The sequence below is a fragment of the Chiloscyllium punctatum genome, chromosome 6 (genome assembly GCF_047496795.1).
Source record: "Chiloscyllium punctatum isolate Juve2018m chromosome 6, sChiPun1.3, whole genome shotgun sequence".
Taxonomy (NCBI): Eukaryota; Metazoa; Chordata; class Chondrichthyes; order Orectolobiformes; family Hemiscylliidae; genus Chiloscyllium; species Chiloscyllium punctatum.
Window position 1 is genome coordinate 21,118,690 of NC_092744.1, and position 18,471 is coordinate 21,137,160.

At 42.1% G+C, this 18,471-nt stretch overlaps 1 pseudogene; it reads left to right on the forward strand.

Annotated features, from left to right (window-relative positions):
- Positions 1–358: 358 nt before the first annotated feature.
- LOC140478613 (extracellular calcium-sensing receptor-like) lies at positions 359–10,867 on the forward strand (annotated as a pseudogene).
- The last annotated feature ends 7,604 nt before the right edge of the window (positions 10,868–18,471 follow it).

The window sequence follows — 18,471 nt, forward strand, 5'->3', positions numbered from 1 at the left end:
TTTGCAAATGATTCCAGAAGTTTTACATGTTTCCGGATGTGCTCTGCGCCTTTAAGTATTTGCAGGCACTTGCAAGTATTCACTCATTCAACGGTTTAATTGTACTTCCACCGACCAGTCAAACAGCGAATAGGTCCAGAATAGGGGGGGGCAAGAGATGAGCAGCGCGTGGTTTGGGATAGGGTGCTTGGGGAGAGGTGCGAGCACAGGGGACGGGTTGTAAGTAGATTCGGAATTGATAGATAAAGGGACGCTGGATGTTGATAATGCTGGGAGAGTGGGTGTTGGCAGAGCCCGGGATGTAAACGGACAGTGTCCCTGATGTAAATCGCGCTTAATTTATGCAGAAAGCTGGGGAATGGAGAGGAGTGAGTCTGCAGGGGCTGTTGCCGACACGTTCCACGGGAATCCGGCTGAGGTCGGGCGTGCCCTGGCTGCTTTGAAACTCCCGCTGGCGTTCAGTATTTTTAACACTTGCAAACCCGAAGTAAGTCAGGGTACATAGCTGGGCACGTGGTGGACAATCGGCCACTGATGTAATCCGTTCGTGTCACGATCATGCGTTCCCTGGAAGGCCTTTCTGGCAAACCGCAAGCTCCAGCGGAAGTCGGTTGATCGGAATTTGCGTTTCCATTGCGGTTCTCAGTTGAGGTGAGCGTCTATACGCGATTGGAAGATCTAGGTGAATGAGATCTGCATAATTGGATGATGAATAAAATATGAATATCATTTCCTTTTATATCTGCTTCGCAGTTTCGATATCTCAAGCTTTCGCCTGGTGCAGACCATGATATTTGCTGTAGAAGAAATAAACCAGAGTAAAGCTCCACTTCCCAATATCACTCTGGGGTATGAGATCTACGATGACTGCTCGACCACGGCGATTGCATCCAAAGCAGCGCTGGCTTTGGTGAAGGGAGAGCCAGGACTAATTCTATATCCTATGTGTGAAGGTTTCTCCAATGTCGCAGCCATTATTGGTTGTGATATACCCACGTCCTCTATTGCAGCCGTAAGGACAGTATTCTCTTTCGGAATTCCGATGGTAATATGCCACACACTTGACTGCATTTTTACAACGCCCTTAGAATCATAGAATCTGATATCGTTGATAAAGGCAATTTGGCCCATCGAGCATATACTGTGTCCCCTTACCCCGCATTTATTATGATTCACCTAGCCTTTGGACTGTGGGACCAAAAGAGAGCGCCCGGCGGAAACCCACACAGACACGGGGAGAACATGCGCACTCCACACAGACAGCCAGCCATCGATCCTGGGTCTTTGACGCTGTGAAGCAACGGTGCAAACCACTGAGCCACCGTGGAGCTCAAAATGTCACCGTAGTAGATTTTTTTGGACATTCCAGATTTTATGAATTCGAATTTTACGACCTGTCGCAGTGAGATTCGAACCCATATCCCCTAACTCTTCTATTGTGGATGATGTATCGAACGATATTATAACCGTGCCACCACCTACCTTATGCCAATGCTTCGCTTATGTATGCATAGACACAACACGTAGCGATACTGAAATCTAAAAATAAAGTTATTTCAGACGATGTTTAATATTCTAGTACAAAATTCCATTCCTAGATAGTTCTCATGCAACTACAATAGTGACTACTAATAATTTTCTGCTTGTCAATTGTCGCTTTTTAAATTCGGCAAATGATTTATTTTGTTTGATTGCTTCCAATTATCCGTGTAAAGATTTAATATTGCATTTATATGCAAAAAATAAGATTAATTGATAACGAAGATCTTGAAGTAGAACAGTTCCAAAAAAAATTCCAAAAACGGTGAAGGCATGTTTTCATATATTCTCGCTTTCCCTGCAGATCAGTTACTTCTCCACTTGCTCCTGTCTGAGTGATAAACAAGAATACCCGACTTTCTTTCGAACGATACCAAACGACAAACATCAGTCCAAACTTCTAGCTGAATTCGTGAAAACCTTTGGATGGAATTGGATTGGCACAGTTAGAAGCAACACAGAGTATGGGAATTTTGGGATGAAAACATTTGTTGAAGAAGCTCAAAAAAATTGGTGTTTACATCGCGTATTCTGAATCGTTTTACAGAACCGATCCCGCCGAGAAAATCAGCAAAATGGTGCACGCAATGAAAGAGGCAACCACAAAGGTTGTGGTTGGATTCCTGGATAGTGGAGATATGCGAGTGTTAGTTAAAGAGATTTTGCGCCAAAATGTGACGGGGATACAATGGATTGGAAGTGAAGGGTGGGTAACCAAAGATATATTCTCACCTGAAGAAGGAAAGTTTCTCATTGGAGCCATTGGTCCAGAAACCCAAGGACAGAAATAGCCGGCCTCAGAGATTATCTTATGAAAATTCATCCTTCTAGGTTTCCTGAAAGGTGTTTTGTGAAGACGTTTTGGGAGACTGTATTCTCGTGCTCTTTAACGACAGGCGACACGACAGAGACCCTAAATTCTGCACTTCAAGTGCGGCCATGCACAGGGAATGAACATTTAGATGGATTAGAAAATGTTTATCTTCCAGTGATAATGGACGGAAGTTCCTACCATGTGTACAAAGCCGTCTATTCTGTCGCTCATGCACTTGACGATATGCTGAGATGTGAAGAAGGCAATGGCCATGTATAAATAATACATGTGCTCATATTTCAAGCTTTGAACCCTGGCAGGTAGGAAAATATTTCGTTTTACTTCAGACAGATCCCATTGATGCCATTAAGTGTTGATGAGTATGTTGTCCCACCTGCACTTGTAGACTTTTTCACAGTTCCCTTTTCACAATCAGTCTTTATTTGGAAAGATTCAATATTTCCCCCAGAGAATGAGCGAAAATCATTCCAATATTACCAAAATATATATCATCTATACCAAAATAAAATTTGAATATTAGAAATATTGGAAATTCACTCACACTAGAAAGGTGAACATCAAATCTTAAGGGACATTATTGTATGGAACCGCAAAGCCTCAAATCATTCAGCTACACCCTCTAGACATTGAAGGGCTTGTGAAGTTTAGGCACCTCTGTGATGTAGAAAACAGAAACGCTAAATTGTATCCAATAAAGTGCCACTAATAACATTGTGATAAATGCCCAGAATATCAGTGTTAAGTTTTGTTCTTACGTAGCTAATGGCTAATTTCCACTTTTCAGAGTATTGCAGTGGCCTTAGTTGTCAGCCTAACCCTTGGTGTGAGTCGCACGGAAAATTCAGCACTCACTTGGAGCTACTATGCACCGTCAGTAAAATCTCTTGACTGGGACTATGCCCCAAATTTCGTCAGTTAGACCCTTTCAGACTAATATTGGTATCTTAATCTGAGTACGAAGATCAGAAACGTGTAAAAATAGAAGATGGATCTTCAAGCTTTATTTGTTCCTCTCTGGATAATAGTTTGTGATATCATTTATTTCTAAATTAACGATGTTCATTTGTTAAAATGAATTTTACCGAATGTATCCAACTGACAGCCAAAAGCTTATATGCCTTACATTGTTCTCCTTTAGCTCCTTTACCTTCACTTGGTAAATTTCACTGCTCGGACTGGGGAGGTCGTATATTTTGATGAAAATGGTGATCCAGTACCAACCTATGAATTAGTAAATTTACAAATGAATTTGGAAGGTGCACTTGCAATTGTAAATATTGGATATTATGAAGGCTCAGTGCCAGAGGGACAAGGACTTGTCCTGAATATTGGTGATATTGTGTGGAGCTCCACTGGAAAGCAGGTATTTTCCTTATGATTGACGCAGTGAAATCATCATAAAAATTGCGACTTAGATTTAAAAAATTGAAAAGAAGCTGCATGTGTTTTTACGAATTGTTAGACCGTGACATTACTGGTAAATCCATTATTAATTGTCCTTTCTTATAATTTTATATGCAACTAAGTAGTTTGCTAGCATACTAATGTTCATTTTTGCACTTCTCTTAACTCGTCAAAATTTAACAATTTATTCCCCCTTCTCACTGTAAATATTTAAGTGCAGTTCAACAGGTGGGAAAACAGTTTTCGTTCTCCATTTCTAATTGTTTTTTATTGCAAATATAAAATCTAATTGTGATCATACGACACGAGATCATGGCATTCGTTTTTGAATTCTCCATTCTTTTAATTCCTAAGTGAGTTGGGATATGTCAATGTACATCTATTTGGAGAGTTTAGAGCCGAGACGATGGGTGCCAGGACTCAAACTGTCGGCTGTGTTTTCCCTTCATAGATGTGGAGGGACTTGCTGAGTTTCTCCAGCAAGTTCTGGATGTGTTTGTTGCAGCCAATTGTCAAGTTCATTTTATTTCAGAAGTGTGAGCTGAAAGCAGGATTTTAACGCCAAGAAAGGCCTTCATAGAATAGAAGTGGAGAAAGTACACGCTCTTGGAGTTATAAATGTTGTAACACATCTGGGGAATGATTCCCTGCTTCCTATATTCTCATCCAAATCATTTCTATGAACGATAAACAACTGTGGACACAACACTGATCTTTGTGATACAATGCTGGTCACGGGGCTCAAGTTCGAAAAACAACCCTCTAGCACCACTCCCATCAAGTCAATTGGCTAACTTTCCCCGGATGCCATATACTCTAACCTCACCAAGCAGTCCAATTGGAACCTTGTCGAAGGCCTTGGTAATTCCATGCAGTTCAACGTCTACTGTTCTGTCTTCATCAATCTTCTTGGTCACCTCTTCAGAAAAAGCTCAATCACATTTGAAAGACACGATTTTCCACACACAATGCCATGCTGACTATTCCTAACCAGTACTAACATTTAGATGTTGTCTCTCAGAATCCCCTCCAACAACTTCTCATTACCGACGTCATACTCACAAGCCTGCAGTTCCTTGCCTTGTCCTTGTAGCTTTACTTAAATAATGGCACAACATTAGCCCCCTCTCCCCCAGTCTTCCATCCCCTCGCCCTCAGCTGTCAATGATACAATTGACTCCTGCCGTCTATACCTGACAAAGGGAAAGCTGGTAGGTATAGGGAATGCTGGATGACGAAAGAAATTAAGAGTTTGGCTAAGAAAAAGAAGTAAGCCTATGTCAGGTATAGCCAGGATAGATCGAGTGGATTCTTAGAAGAGTATAAAGGCAGTAGGAGTATACTAAAGAGGGAAATCAGGAGGGCCAAAAGGGGACATCGGATAGCTTTGGCAAATAGAAATAAGGAGAATCCAAAGGGTTTTCACAAATATATTAAGGATAAAAGGGTAACTAGGGAGAGAATAGGGCCACTCAAAGATTAGCAAGGCGGCTTTTGTGTGGAGCCACAGAAAATGGGGGAGATACTAAACGAGTATTTTTCATCAATATTTACTGTGGAAAAGGATATGAAAGATATAGACTGTAGGGAAATAGATGGTGACATCTTGCAAAATGTCCATATTACAGAGGAGGAAGTGCTGTATATCTTGAAACACATAAAGGTGGATAAATCCCCAGGTGGAGGGTTGTTTTTCAGACTGGAGGCCTATGGCCAGTGTAGTGCCACAAGGATCGGTGCTGGGGCCTCTGCTTTTTGTCATTTACATAAATGATTTGAATGCGACCATAAGAGGTACAGTTAGTAAGTTTGCAGATGACACCAAAATTGCAGGTGTAGTGGACAGCGAAGAAGGTTACCTCAGATTACAACAGGATCTTGATCAGATGGGCTAATGGGCCGAAAAGTGGCAGATGGAGTTTAATTTAGATAAATACGAGGTGCTGCATTTTGGGAAAGCAAATCTTAGCAGGACCTATACACTTAATGGGAAGGTCCTAGGGAGTGTTGCTGAACAAAGAGACCTTGGAGTGCAGGTTCATAGCTCCTTGAAAGTGGAGCCACGGTTAGATAGGATAGTGAAGAAGGCGTTTGGTATGCTTTCCTTTATTGGTCAGAGTATTGAGTACAGGAGTTGGGAGGTCATGTGGCGGCTGTACATGACATTGGTTAGGCCACTGTTGGAATATTGCGGGCAATTCTGGTCTCCTTCCTATCGGAAAGATGTTGCGAAACTTGAAAGTGTTCAGAAAAGATTTACCAAGATGTTGCCAGGGTTGGAGGATTTGAGCTATAGGGAGAGGCTGAATAGGCTGCGGCTGTTTTCGCTGGAGCGTCAGAGGCTGAGGGATGACTTTATAGAGGTTTACAAAATCATGAGGGAATGGGTAGGGTAAATAGATAAAGTCTTTTTCCTGGGGTGGGGGAGTCCAAAACTAGAAGGCATGCGTTTAGGGTGAGAGGGGAAAGATATAAAAAAGACCTAAGGGGCAACTTTTTCACACAGGGGATGGTACGTGCATGGAATGAGGTGCCAGAGAAGTGGTGGATGCTGGTACAATTGCAACGTTTAAGAGGCACTTGGATGGGTATATGAATAGGAAGAGTTTGGAGGGATATGGGCTGAGTGCTGGCAGGTGGGACTAGATTGTGTTGGGATGTCTGATCGGCATGGATGGGTTGGGCTGAAGGGTCTGTTTCCATGCTGTACATCTCCATGACTCTATGCCTCCTTCTTTTTCTTCACGAGGCCCTCAATATCTCTGATCATTCAGTGCTCCTTATTCCTGCCAGCCTTGTCCTTTAATCTAACAGGAACTCGCTGTCCCTGAACTCTCAATATCTCACCCTTGAAAGTATCCCGCTTGGCAGACATTCCTTTACCTGTAAATAGCCTCTCCAGTCAACTTTTCAAAGTACCCGCCTAATGCCATTAAGGTCAGTCTTGCGACAATTTAGAAATTTCACTTGTGAGCCGGGCCTATCCTTTCCCATAACTATTTGAAAGTTAATAGAATTATGGTGCCTGATCCCAAAGTGCTCTCCCACTAACACCTTTTAGACTAACGAATAGAATCTCTAACCTCAAATAATACTGATCTTGCTAACGTTGATCTCGCCAAGCGTATGCCCTGTGCATTGTTAGCTTTTTGCCTCTGTCTAAATCTCTTTTGTTCTTTACAACCTTGCTTACTATGATCCGCCTGTACTACTTGTAAACAAAGCTTTTCATTTACCTCTGTACATGTGGCAACAATCAATCAATTAGCCACTTACCTTCCTTAATTCATAAAAGGGGGTTGACCTTTGCCCCTTCTCCAGTGAAACCATCTACATATTAATTGAACACGTTTTTAAATTGAACACACTTACCAATTTCTTGCCCATCCAAACCCTTTAATATTAGAGCATTCCTAGTTTGTTTGGGAAGTTAAAATCCACTCCTATGACAATGATATTATTCGTATAGGTATCTCCAATATCCCGGCAAATCTACTTCTCAATTTTACACTGACCACTGAGGGGCCTATAGTGCAATCCCACTTCTTATTTCTCAGTTCCACCCGTATAGCTTCAATAGACAACTTCCCAGGAATATCCAAAGTACTGCTATGATATTTTCCCAAACCAAAAGCACAATTTTCCTTCCTCTCTTGTCTCTGCTTCTTCTAAGCTTCCAATGGCATCTGAACCCCTCAACATTGAGCTGCCAGTCCTGTCCCTCCCTCAACCATGTTTCCGTAAAGCTATGCTGCAGCAGTCTCATTTTTCCATCCACGTCATGAGTTCATTTGCCCAATCAGTCACGCATTGAAATTAATGGGTTGGTGACGATTCGCCACGGTACATTCGCCGCCGCCGCCGCCGATTAGGCACTGCCCGTTCGCCACCAGCGTTTCTCCACTGGGGTCGTTTGACCTCTGGAGACTATTCGCCACCGGAAATATATATGTACTGATTGTTTTCCTTCCCGCCTGTTCTTTCATACTTCTCAGTCCCCATTTATTTACACAACTACATAGTACATATTGATAAAAAAGAGGTAAAATAAATATCATTTTATTGGTTTATATAATTAAAAATGAGTTACAAATATTTGCGGTGGTTTATCGTCCTCAGTGGCCAATGGGCGGTGGCTAAACGTCTTCGGCAAGTGGCTAATCGGCGGCGGCGAATCGGCGGCGGCGAATGGTCCCATCCCGGAAACAAATACATTTTCATTCATCAATCTTTTACCACGTTCTCTGTTTTATTCTTCTGTATTTAACTTCTGTACCAGCCTCACCCTTCTCTCTTGTCTCACTACTGCTTAGGGTCCTACCCCTCTGCCAGACTAGTTCAAGCTCTGCTTCTGCCACTTGCCTAAACTCACAGTTAACTCACTTCCCAGTGTTTGTACTCTCTTGCTGAAGGCAAATAGTGCTGCGAGTGCTTAGGCCTAGCTTTTATAGCATAAGGCCTGCCCAGCTACAAGAATCAGATCTAACCAACTTACTGAATTAGCTTAATTTGATGAAGTAGCTACAGCACTAGGAGAGTTTGCTTAAACTTTCGTTAGGCCTGAAAGAAATTAAAATACAATCCTTAAATGTCTACCTTTACCTTACCCACAGATTTCAAAAGATGACGATTTGTACATTTAAACTCCCACACTTAACTCAATCCCATGTATTTGCAATCTCTTGCCGGTCTCACTCTGTGTAGAGAGAAGATGACTGCTTCAGGTGGGATTACGTCAGCTGTAGTCAGAGTTTGTTCAGAGAATGGTGTAAAGCATGCGAAGCTAGCAATTCTTAGTTTGAGAAAATGCCAAACCTCCATTGAATGTTTCAGAAAGTTTCACCGCTAGCTCTCAACTTTACGTTATCAAGACTCCTCCAACCACTTTATGAAATAAGTTCTACAAATAAGCATACATTTTATTGAATGCAATCTGTGTTGCCAACAACCAATTCCTGAACTATACCTTCCGAAGCAACTTGTAACTTGCATTTTTTTAAATCATTGACCACAGCATCGAGGTTGTGCTCACACTGGAAAGAAATCACTCGTGATGATGCAATCCATCTTGCAGTCAGTTCTCTCTCATTTTACTTTTCGATTTTCTATAATCATATTTAAAACATTCAGAATGTTGATTCTGTAATGTATTAAAACAGTGTTTGTCAACATTATGTTCGATGCAAGTGCTAACCTGTCTCTGCACTAATAAGGAATTTGACAGGGAGAACAATATTGTTGATATTTTGCCAAGTGTTTGGTATTTGAAAACAATATTAGAAAGGTACACATTCAATTGCACATAACTTCATTTTAAATAAAATATCCGTTAGCTAAAATGGCAGTTTGTCATTGATGGGCATTATAAACTTCGCGATGGTCCGTGTGAGGCATTAGGCAGACAAGGATTTATTCCAAATTACTGTTGACTAAACATTGTTAAACCGTCTTCTACAAAAACCGCAACCAGCTGATGCTGGTCCATCTCCACTGCCATTGGCTGGAATTTAACTGAGATTGATTGAATGTGAATGAAAAAAAACCAAATAATTGTCAAACCAAAGCTGTGTGCCACTTGGACGGCAACTTCCACGGCAGAAGCTTGACTAAGCCTAGCACGAATACCTTAGATACAAATTATAACGCCCAGAGAATTGTCTTGATCTTGAATGGACTGCCTGCGAGAGGAATAGTATTGGTGGTGCTGGTGGTAGCAACGTGTTGATCCATCAACATTTAAAAATTTTGAAGGAGTAAGCTTACAGATCACAGTCGACGAATAAACTACCAGGCCTTATCGTATACTTCTCTCAATGACAAAATACGAACATTTCCATGTGTGTTACGCTGTGAATCCATTACACGGATAACATGGCATTACTTCCTTTGTCTTAGATTCCAAGTGCCCTTTGCTCAGAACCTTGTCCTCCCGGAACAAGACAGGTCAGCAGGAAAGCTCAGCCAATATGTTGTTTTGATTGCGCGGTGTGCGCCGACGGCAAGATTTGCAACACCACACCTATGCACAAACATTGGGCCGAATGCTATGTTATCTTGTTGCCAGTATAATTTTCGAATATATAAAAAAATATTGTTTCAGATTCCACCGATTGCGTGAAGTGCCCTTCGGAATACTGGTCGAATCAACAAAAAGATCGATGTATTCCCAAAAAGATTGAATTTCTTTCGTTTCAAGAGGCTCTGGGCTACGTCTTCGTGACACTTGCTTTAGTGGGAGCTTGCCTTGCACTGGCGACAGCTAGCGTATTCTACCGGTATCGGGAAACCCTATAGTTTGAGCGAAAAATTCGGAGCTGAGCTTCCTCCTTCTCTTTGCCCTAACGCTTTGCTTTCTGTGCTCACTTACCTTCATTGGGAAACCGACCGGATGGCCCTGCATGTGGCGGCGGACAGTATTTGGAATTGTATTTGTTTTCTGTATTTCCTGTATTTTGGGGAAAACGGTTCTTGTGATCGCTTTTAAAGCAACTCTTCCCAACAACAACTTGATGAATTGGTTTGGACCCTGCAGCAAAGGATAGGTGTATTCATTCTTACATTTCTTCAAGGTTTAATTTGCACGAGCTGGCTCATTGTACCACCTCCCTTTCCAGTGAAAAACACGACCTATTATAGAGATATCATTATTTTGGAATGTGAAATGGGCTCTTTAAAAGCCTTTTATTTTGTATCTGGCTATATCGGTCTTCTCTGCATTGTGTGCTTCCTGTTAGCTTTTCTTGCCCGGAAACTTCCGATAATTTCAACGACGCGAAGTATATAACTTTCAGTATGCTGATCTTCTGTGCTGTTTGGATCACTTTTATTCCGGCTTATGTCAGCTCTCCTGGAAAGTACACGGTGGCTGTCGAAGTGTTTGCCATTTGGGCGTCAAGCTTTGGTTTACTTGTCTGCATTTTTGGTCCGAAATGTTATAGTATCTTAGTGAAACCAGAGAATAACACAAAGAAAAACATGATGGGCAAAGGGTCTTCAATCGTAATTCTTACCTTTATTTCTGCTCGCAAAATACGCATTTTGGAGATTGTTTTTCCAATGTTAATATTTCTTGCTGAATTATCAATTTAGTTCATTTCGATCCATATGTGTGTTTGTTCTAATAAATACAAAAGCGATTTTGTGTCAAGTTTATGATGTCTAATTTGTGACATTTCATGTTGACCTGGGTATGAATTTCGTGCACAAGCTGCACTTCGTTTACGTTGGCCTTTATATTCGTTCGTAATGGCTTGCACTTAACTCAATGACTTTGGTAATTTTCTGCTCAGTCCGCTCGTTTATGATTCGCAGACGCACATTCTCTGCGTCGAACTGTTAGTCTACAGTCAACCAAGACATATGAACGCTGGAGATCCAAACCAAAGGCAGAAATTGGCGGGCAAACTCAGCATCTGTCGGTAGAAATCAGATCATCCTGAGAACTGTTAACAACTAGGAAAACATGGTATTGTTGCTGATGCCGAAGAGGGAGAGGTGAATGGAAAGTATAGATGGAATCGAGACAGAGAGAAATCGAAGAGGTCGCTGAACGAGAGATAATGGATAGCAGACCAGGGAAGGAGAAAAACTGTACCCAGATAATGACTTCGAGATGTCGGTATTGGGCAAAGTTAAAAATCACACAACAGGTTATGGTCCAACAGGTTGATATGGAAGCACTAGCTTTCGGAGCGCCGCTCCTTCATCGGTGGCTGTGGAGAATAAGATAATTCTCACAGAATTTATAGCTAAAGGAGCCAACTGAGATGTGATACAGCAAGTAATCTTAGATTAAAACTTTCATCTTTTACAATGGGACATGCCGTTTTCTGTTCTTTTACATGTAAATCCCAGAGCTTCTTTTAAATTATATTCTCAAGATAACTCAAGTATTTAAACAATTGGTGTGAAGTCTGTCTGTGTCCTAATGCTGTCAGATTGACAACCCTCTGTATAGTTTCACACGGATTCATGCAGTTTTTGAGCAAAATAAAATGTAATTCTGCAAAAGCAAATTCACCACTTAAGCATATAGGTGTGCGTATGTAGGAGCGACAGGTTGAGTGTGCATGTGAGTGGTGTGAGTGTATATATATATATATATGTGTGTGCATGTATAAAGTTAAAAAGCACACAACATCAGGCTATAGTCCAACAGGTTTATTTGGAAGCACTAGCTTTCGGAGCGCTTCTTTTTCATCAAGTGGTTGCTGAAGAGGGAGAGGTGAATGGATAGGTATAAGATCGTAAGACACCTTCTGGTGACCGTCCTCCAAGGCGGACTCCAGGGCAGGCATCAAGGAAAAGTGGACGAGCAGTGGCTGATAGCCAAGTTTCGTACCCGGGGGATGGCCTCAACCCTGACCTTGGGTTCATGTCACACAGGCAAAAGTGAGGACTACAGATGCTGGAAACCAGAGTCTAGATTTGAGTGGTGCTGGAAAGGCACAGCAGGTCAGGCAGCATCTAGGAGCAGGAAAATCGACGTTTCGGGCAAAAGCCCTTCATCAGGAATAGAGGCAGGTAGCCTCCAGGCTGGAGAGATAAATGGAGGCGTGGGGGGGGGGGGGGGGGGGGGGGCGCTGAGATTCTTGTAGAGAGATGAGGAGAACTTCTTCCAGGTAGGCCTCCTTGCAAGAGGATTTGCAGTAAGGTTAAAATCAACTAGGCAAAAGTTACGCTACAGGTGACCGCATTGCACTATACACACACACACTCCTACAGACTTGTAAAATCACGCAGGCCTCTCTCATACACTCACACGTACACTCTCTCTCTCTCACGCACACACACCCTCTCACAGATTTATATCACTTTACACACAGACACGCACACTCTCTCGCAGACACTCATAACCCCCTCACCCCCCACCCCAACACATGCACAGATATGTTTGTGGGATGAATTTGTTCTTGAAGAATTATATTTTACTTTGCTCAATAATTTACTTTGCTCAATCCATGTAAGATTCTGTAAATCCGTTTTTTAGATTAGAATCAGTCTGACCGTAGTGGCACAGAGTGTCTCACACAAGACCAGCTCACACCTTAAATACATTAACTGAGCCGTCATGACACCAATTGTTAAAGTTCATTTGAGAATGTAACTTTTATTTTTAAAATTCTGCGATTTACATATGAAATAACTGAAAGCAACATGTTCATTCTAAAAGGTGAGAGACTTTGTACACCCCTGTCCAACACCGGCATCTCCAAATCATGTGCCTGTGTGTAAGCTTGGTTGAGTGCTTGTGTGAGTATGATGAGGTTTGTGTGAGAGAGTGCATGTATCCATGTGAGTGCGGGGTGTATGTGTGTGTATATGAGGGAGAGATTGTCTATGAGGGAGGGTATGAGAGATAAAAAGTTACGTCTGCTGAACGAAACACATCTGAACAAATAATGGACTTTAAAATAGGTTAAAAATCACACACCAGGTTATAATCCAACAGGTTTAATTGGAAGCAGTAGCTGTCAGAACACTGCTTCTTCATCAGGCGATTGTGGAGAATAAGATTGTAAGACATAGAATTTATAGCAAAAGTTTACAGTGTGATGTAACTGAAATTATACGTTGAAAAACCCGTCTTGTTTTTTACATATGTAAATCGCAAACTTTTTTTTTAAAAGTTACATTCTCAAGTGCACTTTAACAATTGGTGTCTTGTCGGCCCAGATAAGGTATTGAAGGTGTTAATTTCTGTGAGGCTGTCTGTGTCACAATGGTCAGACTGATTCTAATGTAAAAAAAAAACGGATTTACAGATTCTTACATGGATCCATGCAGTTTTGAGCAAAGTAAAATGTAATTCTACAAGTACAAATACACCCCACAAACGTGTGCGTGCACGTGGGTGTGTGTATGGTGGGGGGCGTTATGAGTGCCTGTGAGTGGGATGTGTATATGTGTGAGTGTGAGTGTAAAGGGGTTTAAGTCTGTGACAGGGTGTGTGTGGAAATGTGTGTATGAGTGTATGAAAGAGGGTCTGAGTGTGTGTGTGCGTGTGCGTGTGTGTGCGTGTGTGTGTGTGTGTGTATGTGTGTCTCTGGTGCAATGGGGTCACCTGTAGTGTGGCATGAACCCAAGGTCCCAGTTGAGGCCATCCCCATGGGTACCGAACTTGGCAATCAGCCACTGCTCGGCCACTTTTTGTTGTTGCCTTTCCCGAAGTTCGCCTTGGAGGACGGTCACCCGAGGTCCGAATGTCACGGACCGCTGAAGTGTTCTCCGACTGGAAGTGAACAATCCTGTCTGTTGATTGTTGTGCGGTGTCCATTCATCCGTTGCCCGTATCCTCTGCCGGACCAAACACAGGCCACGGCAATGGATGAATGAAAAGAACAAGTCGAAGCTACGGGCAACGGATGAATGGACACCACAGAACAATCAACATACGTGGGCGTTCCCTTCCAGTGGGAGAACATTTCAGCGGTCTGGGACATTCGACCTCGGACCTTCGGGTGACTATCCTTCAAGGCGGACTTCGGAACAGGCAACACTGAAAAGTGGATTAGTGGTGCTGGAAGAGCACAGCAGTTCAGGCAGCATCCAACAAGCAGGATGCTGCCTGAACTGCTGTGCTCTTCCAGCACCACTAATCCAGTATTTGGTTTTCAGCATCTGCAGTCATTGTTTTTACCTCGTTGATTTTAACACTGAAAAGTGGCCGAGCAGAGGCTGATAGCCAAGTTCAGTACCCATAAGGATGGCCTCAACAGGGACTTGGGATTCATAGACCTCATCGCACTGTATACACACATAGACACACACATTCAGACACAAACACACCCTCTTGTCTCTCTCTCACACACACACACACACAGACATACACACAGACACACACTCAAACCTTCTCTCACACTCACGCATACATTCCTACGCACACCCTATCACAGACTTAAACCCCTTCACAACCACACTCACACACATACACACACTCTCATAGGCATTCATAAACCTCCTCCCCCACCACGCCCCCCCCCCTCCCACACCCACACCCACATGCACATGTAAACATATATAAGTTTATGGGGTGAAGTTGTACTTGTAGAATTACATTTTACTTTACTCAAAAACTGCATGAATCCATGTAAGATTCTGTAAATTCGTTTGTTTTAGTTTAGAATCAGTCTGACCGTTGTGGCATAGACAGCCTCACAGGGAGTTAACACCTTCAATACCGTATCTGGGCCGACAAGACACGAATTGTTAAAGTGCACTTGAGAATGTAACTTTTAAAAACGTTTTGCGATTTACATATGAAAGAAACAATCCGGATCTTTTTCAATGTATAACTTCAGTTATATCACACTGTAAACTCTTGCTATAAATGATTCTCCACAATCACCTGATGAAGGAGCAGCACTCTGAAAGCTACTGCTTCCAAATAAACCTGTTGGACTATAACCTCGTGTTGTGTACACTGGATGACTATACGAAAGGCATAGTAACAACGGACAGTGTATGGATGGGTACAAAACGTGGAAGGATGGAATCAAGCTCTCAGGTTACCGAATTCGATGTTGATTTTGAGAAGCTGCAGGCTGCCCTAGCGGAAAATTATATTTAGGATTCCAAAGAGCATGGAATGTTGGAGAAGAATGAGAGGAGACCTTATTGAAACATACAAAATTCTTAGGGAACTTGATAGGGAAATTACAGAAAGGTTAGTTACCCTTCTCCAAAAATATTGGAGCAGAGGGCTTAATCTCAGACTATGTGGTGACCAATTTAAAATAGACGAGGTGTACTATAACCGAAAAGCGATTAGACAGACTAGGGTTGTTTTCCTTAGAACAGGGGAGATGAGAAGGGATCTGATTGAAATTTATAAAATACCGAGGGGTATAGATATGGTAGACAGAACGAAGCTTTTCCCTTAATGGAGGAATCGATGATCAAGGGAGTAGATGTAAGATAACGGGTAGAAGCGTTAGAGGAGATGCGAGGAAAAACGTCTTTATGCAGCAGTGATGGAATTCTGGAACTGACTGCCTGTTAGCGGGGTTGGGGCAGAAACCTTCAGAACATTGAATGAGTATTTAGATGTGCACTTATCATGCCAAGGCTATGGGCCAAGTGTTAGATAACGTGATTAGAATGTTTAGACGCTTGTATTTTACCAGCACAGATGTAATGAACTGAAGGACCACTATTTGTGCGTAGACTTCACTAACACTGTGAATGTCTTCACTCGGAGCGTAGTGAATCTATGGGATTATTTACCACAGAGAGTTGTGGAGGTTGCTCTGGAAATAAATTTGAGTATATGAGAGAGTCCTATTTTTAATTGATAATTTGTGGGCAGCACGGTGGCACAGTGGCACAGCGGTTAGCACTGCTGCCTCACAGTGCCTGAGACCCGGGTTCAATTCCTGCCTCAGGTGACCAACTGTGTGGAGTTTGCACGTTCTCCCTGTGTCTACGTGGGTTTCCTCCGGGTGCTCCGGTTTCCTCCCACAGTCCAAAGATGTGCAGGTCAGGTGAATTGGCCATGCTAAATTGCCCGTAGTGTTAGGTAAGGGGTAAATGTAGGGGTATGGGTGGGTTGCGCTTCGGCGGGTCGGTGTGGACTTGTTGGGCCGAAGGGCCTGTTTCCACTCTGTAATGTAATCTAAAAAAAGAGAATCAAGGGCTTTAGATAAAAGGAATGAATCTGGAGTCGAAGAATATACGAACAGTCAAGACCAGATCAATGAGGCGAATGACCTCTGTTTGACCTAATCTTAGTGATGGTCATGAACATGATTAATGTTTTCTCCAATCTTGTTTCTGAATCAAAAATATTGACGCTCTTGGGGTTTAAAAGTTGAAAGTTTTATTTTTAGTGACTCCATCTGCAGAAATAGCGATCCGTTAATTATGATTGGCCTCACAAGTGCAAATGTCCCGTAAACAAATTGATTGAGCATTGTTTCAGCGGTGCAATCCATTCGATCAGCTCTAAGGTGATTCATCGGCTGTAAGGTGCTCTGGGATATCCTCAGGTCATAACAGGCGCTATATAACTCCACGTTCTTTCTCATTCCGTTTAATCTAGTGATAGGTTGCTTGCAAGAAAGCGATGACTTTGTTTCTGATATTCATATTGCTAGCTGTTGTGCCTACGTGGAAATCACATGAAATGGTTTGTACGCCTCGAGCAAAAGGCAATTTACCGAATTTGTCTGAAGATGGTGATATTATCCTGGGTGGGATATTTTCAGCACATTTAGATGTGATTTATGATGCTCCTTCATTTGCCGTCAGTCCATCAGACACGTACTGCGAAAGGTAGGTCAAACAATCATAGAATCATGGAATCTCTACATTGCTCAGAAATGTCATTGGACTTCTTTGAAGAGCATTCCACCCAGTCCAAGAACCTGAATTCCTCTAGGTTTTCGCATGTCTAGCCCACCACACTGCACATTCCTAGACAGTACCGGGCAAATTAGCATGACCTAATCTTAGTCCAGAGCAGTAAACGATAAAGTAATCCCGATTTCATGCAATCTCACCGCCCTGTTTCTCTCTCCACAGGTTCTCCAGCATTCTTTGTGTTTATATTTGATTAAGGAAATAATGCTTACTTGCAAGGACATGGAATTGCTGATGACTGATTTTATTGACCTTGAAATGTAAAAATGGTAACATGGGGGACAGATTCTAAAGGAATCAAAATACTATGTTCAATGCGTCGGAAATATACTGAGTATGAACAAATGAGTATTAATCAGAAATATTCTGTGTGTTAGTAGTGATGTAACTGGAATTCGTACACAATGTTTTGTGTTTATCTGAAAATCAAATCTGAATAATATTCGGTAAAGGTGTAATACTTTGGACAGAATCCAAAACAAAATTTCTAAAGATGGCGATGATAGAAACCTGGGGTTGAGATTTTGCACGTTGAGCAGACTGCAACAAATTGCTGGAGAGATTAACAAATTTGCAAAACGGGCAAGTAAATGCAATGACTTTGAACACAGAAATGCATGAAATAGTACAATTAGCTGCGAAAAATAGAGGCATCACTGATCAGTTTGCATGTGCATGTCTATGTAGAGTAGAAGGAGAAAAAGGATCTTGAATTACATGTAGATAGTTCACTGAATGCTTTGTCACCTTTTGGAATGTGATTACTAAAGCAAACCAAAACAAGAAGTTTCATTTCAAACAGCGGAATATTCTGATAAACCTGTATTGAACATTGGTTAGCCCGCACTTAATGCGCAACGTGCAGTTTTTTTTCATTTTCTTGGAGAAGCAAGACAGTGAGGATGCTGCAGAGGTCATTTACAAAGATGGTGCCGAAAATGTGTGAGCCTATATTTCAGAAAGGGATTGACCGGCTGGTTTATTTTCCTTGTGGAACTGAAAACTGAATGACCTACTGAAGACTTAATGTGATAAATGGCTTTTAAGGAGTGGATAGACAGTGAATTTCTCATTTTAAGTGGGAGTTTAGCACTAGACGTCATCAATTCATTAACATTACCGATATAGATACTCACTTTTTGGTCAGGAGCAAAGCAGTGGAAGGCGCTGTTGAACGCCTTTAGCTTTTAAACTACACCTTTAGCTTGCTACTTTGGTGAGGCATTGGACCTTCCTGTCTGTGCGCTCAGTAACATTGGAAGGAATTGGCGAGGGCCAGTAAGTGAACTCGGATATAGTGGAGCTATGTTTCCTTTGAAGTTATTGGAACAAGC